Raw genomic sequence first — 6,722 nt, forward strand, 5'->3', positions numbered from 1 at the left:
AGTCTGTTATATGCATCAAAAACAATTAAAAAATAACAAGAGTGTGGCTACCTACAATCAGTTGTAGTAACTTTAATTAAATATATAAAATAAATGGCGGACTTTAAAACGACGCACCCTTGACTCGGTTAAATAAAGAATATTTTCGTTTTACTGCTGAAATTTAACTTAAATGCATTTTCAAGATTTACTTCCTTAAAACAACTGAGAGCAAAACGACTGATAAATAAATAATAAACGAGTTATGAGTGCGCCGTTTTAATTCATGGAGGTTAAAAAGCTCTTTTCGCGACAATCTACCTTCCTAAAAGCCAACAAATCAATGGATTCCGATGTTTTAGAAACTATTGATGGCCACATTGACACTGTTAAAAAAGTTGCTAGTCTCTTGTTATGAAAGTCCTGCTGCAAGAACTTTAAGTTTTATAAACAGTTAAAATTCATTTTGTAAACGCTAGTATGATTGTGGAACAGTAGTATCCATCTTTGCTATAGTATAGTAGGTATCTATCTTTGCTAAAGGTGTCCATCTTTGCTTTGTGGAACAGTAGGTATCCATCATTGCTATTTTCAAAAGATTTAATAACTAAATATTTATTTTTTTATTTTAGTTTCACTTTTTGAGCAGCCATGGTGCAGTGGTTAGAGTTTCGGCTCAGAGGTTCTAGGTTCGACGCCAGCTCTAGCCCAACAAGCGACATTGGTACAGAAGGAGGCGTGAACTTCTTGTTAAATGCTCTCCCGCGGTGCTCTGTGATAAGACCATAAGAACTTCTGGGAGCACCTAAAATAACTACAAAAAAAAAAAAAAAAGAAAACTTTAGCTTAATTTAGTCACATTTGCTAAAGAAAATTGGCGGAACAGAGCTGGTAAAAACCACTGCATATGTTATGTAGCGACGTTACTAATTTTCTTAATGTCAAAAATAAACATGAATGGTATAGGAAATTTTGGAAAACTTCCGTTCAGAAAATCATCTATATGTAAAGTTGTTCTGTGTAATTCAAATTTTGATTTTGAATGTACATTTAAAATGCTGACTATTTCACCCTATTTTAGTTTTTTGCGGTTACAAAGCAGGTGGCAAAATCAGACAATCAGGATACGAATGTAGAAGATGATGTCGCACAAGAACAGGTGCAAGATAATCAAGTGGTAGACGGAATACTAGGAAGATTCTTGATAATGCATAAACCAGAGAAAACAGTGATCCAAAATATATGTTTATGAGTTTATTAATTTTATTAGTAATCTTTAACTTAATCTTAATCTAAATTTTTATTTTCTGCTAATGAGATTAAATTTTAAAAATATTTGATAGAATTTGTTACTATTAAACTTCCATTGGAAAATGCTTGATCATTAATTTTTTTTTAATTATTAAAGCATAAACATATGAAGTATAGTGCACAAACATATTTTCTCTAAATCCCCACTATATGAGAACGTTTTATATAAGTTTATAACTTTATATATAGTTTTATATTATACAAGTATAGTATAAGTAGTATAGTAGTATAAGTTTATAAACATATTAAAATAGTTATAAAAAATAAGATCAGGTCTTTTATATATATATCTATATCTTATACATATATATTTGTATATATATATATATATATATATATATATATATATATATATATATATATATATATATATATATATATATATATATATATATATATATATATATATATATATATATAAATTTCATTACTTTTTAAACAATATCTTATTTATAAATTCAAAGATCTATATAACTTTTATTACTTAATAAAGTTAAAAAGTTATGACATAATTTTAGTTTAAATAAGTTTTAAAACTTATATTGAAATTATGTTAATAAATCAAAGAAACAATTGGACAAAATCTAATAAATTTAATATGCGTTTTCAAAACGGATAATCGACCAAATCTGAACGTTTTGTTGAAACGTTGTTTTGACGTTTAATAGACGTTTGTGTGTTTACTGGGCTATAAATAGGGTGCTCAATCTTTTTAAAGAATAGAGCAATAATAAATTTATAATAACACTTATCTAGTTTTATTCTTCAGCAGTAGTTATTTTGCAACCAGGAAGTTGCATCAACTCTATTAGAAAATTAAAAAATCATGAAAAGAATTATTTAGAATTAGGATAATTTTAGTCTGGTCATTTGTTTTTATAATTTTTTAAAAGGTACTTATTTTCATGTCTGCATTTAGAAATTAATTCAGATTTTTTATTAAGTAAACTTTCAAGATCCAAATGAGTAATAATTTCAAACTTTTATTGTAAACATAGTGAACATTTTTTTGAAATGTTATTATAGGCAGGCACAGTTTTTAGAATAGACCAGTTTAATTTAAAATTAATATTTGTTTCTTTTAGTTGCCAAATATATTTTGACACCATTGTTTCTTTTGAGTACTTTTTATGTTCAAAAGATTGTTTGTGGTTGGCATAACGTTTTTTCCATTCGCCCTCGGTTAAGCCAATATGATAAACAATAGTTGACACTTGGATATCAATCATATAACAATATGGTTGATATCCAATTGATCAAAAAGATTGATGACCAATATCATATTGGCTTAATCGAGGGTGAATGGAAAAAACATAAGTCGTTTAAATTATCTTAAAAATTTAGAATTTTCTCACTAACTATGCCGAGTTTGAAGGCATTTGATGACGTACTATAATAGTGATTGCGGTAGCTCTTTTTGATGTTAAAAATTTAGAATTTTCTCACTAACTATGCCGAGTTTGAAGACATTTGATGACGTACTATAATAGTGATTGCGGTAGCTCTTTTTGATGTTAAAAGCAGCCGTAGCGCAGTGGTGAGCGCGCTTGCCTCAGAAGCAAACGGATCTCAGAAGAGATCCGTTTTTCAAGTGAGATCATTTGTTCAACCCCGGGCAAGTTTTATAACATTTGTAAAGAAGGAGGCGTGAACTTCCTTAAGACCGTGCGGACTTCTTGGGGCACCTAAGATAAAAAAAATAGTTAAAAAGAAGTGTTTTAGAATTTCTATATTGAAGTTTGCTGTATTTCTGAAAGATAACTTTCATAAATAGAGCAAACTTCAAACTCTGGTATGACTATGCTTGTATCATACTTCGCAAACAATTGCTGTAACTGGGGTCAGGAAACCATAAAAAACCCTGAAACTTGTGCCCCGCCTCCCTTCTTTGGTTTACATCAAAATAAGGCCAATGTAAGTTTTATATCAATATTAGGCAGCCGTGGCGCAGCGGTAGCGCACTTGCCTTAGAAACAAAGGATATATGGTTCAAACCCCACCTCTTGGTAAGTTTTGAGACATCGGTTAGGAAGGAGGCGTGAACTTCCGATTAAATGCTCATCCGCGGTGCTCTGTGACAAGACTGTAAGGACTTCTTTGGGCACCTAAATAAAATTAAAAAAAAAAGAAAAAAAAAAGAGGATTAAAATTTAAACCATTTGCTGTACGTTACAGAAATATTTCGTTTTCCATTTTAAAGCAATAAATTTAAAAGAATAAATACATTAAAACTGAATTTTTCAAATAAATCATTGGCTTGCAGTAAAAATTAGATAGAATAGACAATCATTGATAAGTGTTCCGAACTTCAACCAACAAGCATAAACATAGGCGAACTGGAAACTCAGGATAAACGGAAATTCCCGGCCCTTGACCCGCCCAGCACAATAGTGCCAATTTGATTTCTTACGTATTTGATTTTATCCATTGCTCTTAATCAGAGATTTCTGTGTCAAAATAATAACAGAATTACTTAGTATAAACACATGAAAAAAGAATAAGATCTATGTTCTTTTTATTATTCCTTCAATATTATCTTTTATTTTAATTTTTTATTTACCCAGTGAGCACGGGACGTAAAAAAGACATAATTTAAACACCTTTTGAACGCTTTGACGTCTTTTGAACGTTTTAGACGTCTTTTGAACCTTTTGGAGGTTTTTTGAACGTTCAAAAGACGTCTTTTTTAGGTCTTGTGCCCGCTGGGTATTTTAATATTATATAATATTTAATGTTATACTTATTTTAATATTATATAATATTTAAAATTATATCATTTTAATCATATATCTTATTAATCCTTTAATATTATCTTTTATTAATCCTATTAATATTAATCCTTAAGTACTTATCCAGCCGGCATTGGGTCTTCAAAAAACGTCATTTGAACGTTCAAAAGAGGTCTTTTTAGGACCAAATGCCAGCTGGGTAAGGACAATAATTTTATTTGTATATATCTGCGGCAAAGAGTCTTTATGTTAATTTCAAGAGAATATGCTCAAGTAAAAGAAATGAAGTCATTAAAACGCAAAAAAATGATGCAACTTTAGGTGTGTTTTTTTTTTAAAACTTAAACCTTCTTTGAGTTTCGCCCTAACTTAAACCTTCTTTGAGTTTCACCCTAACTTAAACCTTCTTTGAGTTTCACCCTAAACAACCCACCAACATATAATCCAGCAAAAACTTGCTACAAACCAGACACAAAAAAACGAAGAGCAACTTTAGTAACATTACTTTCAAAGTCAATAGTAAACTGTGTCATAACTGCATAAAGTCCTTGATTCGTTCAGTCAATCTATCAGAAGTGAAAAGAGTTGGTTCATTTTTAATTCAACTTAATAGTACTCAGGATGTCAGTGTTAATAATCAGGTAGTGGTTTTTACATGTTATGTTACTTATGCTAACGTTACTGTTTATGAACAACTCATAGTCTTTCTAGAATCCCATTATGTCGATTACAAGTCCAATTTTGCTGTTTAGGTAGCATAACTTATTATCAGCATAGCTTGCTTGGACCCCAAGAACCTTAAAGAGAATATCAGTTCAGTAAGTTTGCAAACTTAGAACATTAACAAACTTGGTTCTTTAGTATACTCATTGTATAGTAAACAAAATGAAAGCAAAACGATTGAGAAAATGGTTTAGCAAAGTTTAAAACCATAGCTACTAGACTTTTCTCAAAAATGCCCTGACTTGTCAGTCGCTCAAAAAGACAAAGATGAATTGAATGAAGACAAAGAAATGAAAGAGGAAAGAGAAGAAAAAGTATTAGAAGTTGTAAAAACAAGATTAAAACCCAGCACAGATATAAATATTGCAATCAGTGTGTTTTTACGCTTATGCACAAATTTGCAAATATCAGCATATGACTTTTACTTGTTCATATAACATATGACTTATTATTTTTATACAAGTTTATTTTAACTATAAGTTGTACCCTGATTGCATGTAAGCGTACTTTATCCAAGTAGAAACTTATTAAAACTTGGGGGCATATATGTTGATGGCTTGCGAGATTAAAATTTTAAAGTCTTGAAAGTAAATCGGTTATTACGGAACTTATCAAGAGTTCCAACTTATCAACTTTTTCAAAATTTTTGTAAACAAAGTAAATGTAATTTCTTATTAAATTCGTTGTTCCTTTAGTGGCTTCTTGGACGTTGAAGCAACGTCCAAAAACCCATTAAGGATGCTTACAGCGGACCCCAAATCCTAGCTAGTGGAAAGGAGACTTTCAGCCACTCTCGCGGCAAACCCTCTGGCACTTCTTATTCAAAACTTTACCTGCACTCATCAAGCTTCCAGCTCACCACTGAGCATAAAGATAAGTTTTCAAATCTAAGTTCGCCCAAAACAAGTTTTCTCCAAAAAATCGCGAAAAACAGAGAAGTGAAAACTTACAAAAAAGTTGCAATATTTGAACAATAATAACTTTTATTCCACTTAAGGTAAATATTTATTAAACAAGGAAAGATATTATTACTAAAATCTTATTACTGAAAATGAAACCGTTTATTCAAAAAAATTACTAGTGTCAGTTAATTTTTACCCTTTATGCGAAAATTAATAAATTTGTAACGCCTTGCTCACCTTTACATTACGCGAAAGAGCCGTTGATAAAAATATCAAAATGCCTCTTGAAGCACATTTTGCAAAGATAAATGATATAAATTTAAAAATAAAAATGCGAAACCAAAAATAATCAATATAAATTTAAAAATAAAAACTTGATCCCAAAAATAAACAAATGTAAATTCAAAAACATATAAACAAAATAAGAAGGCACTGCCCGGATTTGAACCGGGGATCTCCTGTTTACTAGACAGGCGCTTTAACCGCTAAGCCACAGCACCGATACATCTACAGAAATTATATTGCTATTTAAATAAAAAATTTAAAACAAAATCAATTTTTTTGATTTAAAATTACCTTAACATAGAGTCATATAAAATTCATATAAATAAAAAAGAAGCCATATAAAAGTCTAACTAATTTTAAAGCAAAGTAAGTTAAAAGTAAATAATCTAGAAGTCTTTAAAACTTTTTAAACTTTTTAGTAGTAATTAAAGAAGTTTTAATCAGTAGCATTTTCGGGGCCCAATCCAAAATTTTGCATAGGGACCTTTGTTTTTTAGGATAACTTTTTAGGATGCACGACCGAGTGATTTGAATAATGTCATAAATTCATTACCGATAAAAATAAATAAATAAATGATACAGTGTACACTCAGCAATAGTGTTTCACTCTCAATAGAATTGTGTCAGTTGTCAGATTTGAATAGTGTCACTTTTCTTTACCAGGAATAAATTTTAAATGTGCCTTCCTAGCTTTTTTGTTAACTAAGTCATTGATTTTATCATCAAAGTTCATTTCTGCTCAACTGGTTCTCCGTTTTGTAAAACATAACGCAGAACAAACCAGAGTTGGCCG

General features: G+C 30.0%; 1 non-coding gene across 1 annotated transcript; it reads right to left on the bottom strand.

Annotated features, from left to right (window-relative positions):
* Positions 1-6,071: 6,071 nt before the first annotated feature.
* On the bottom strand, positions 6,072-6,144 carry trnat-agu (transfer RNA threonine (anticodon AGU)). Its single transcript has one exon. It is a non-coding gene; the product is annotated as a tRNA-Thr (tRNA).
* Positions 6,145-6,722: the final 578 nt, after the last annotated feature.

Source organism: Hydra vulgaris, chromosome 02 (assembly GCF_038396675.1).
Source record: "Hydra vulgaris chromosome 02, alternate assembly HydraT2T_AEP".
NCBI classification, from domain to species: domain Eukaryota; kingdom Metazoa; phylum Cnidaria; class Hydrozoa; order Anthoathecata; family Hydridae; genus Hydra; species Hydra vulgaris.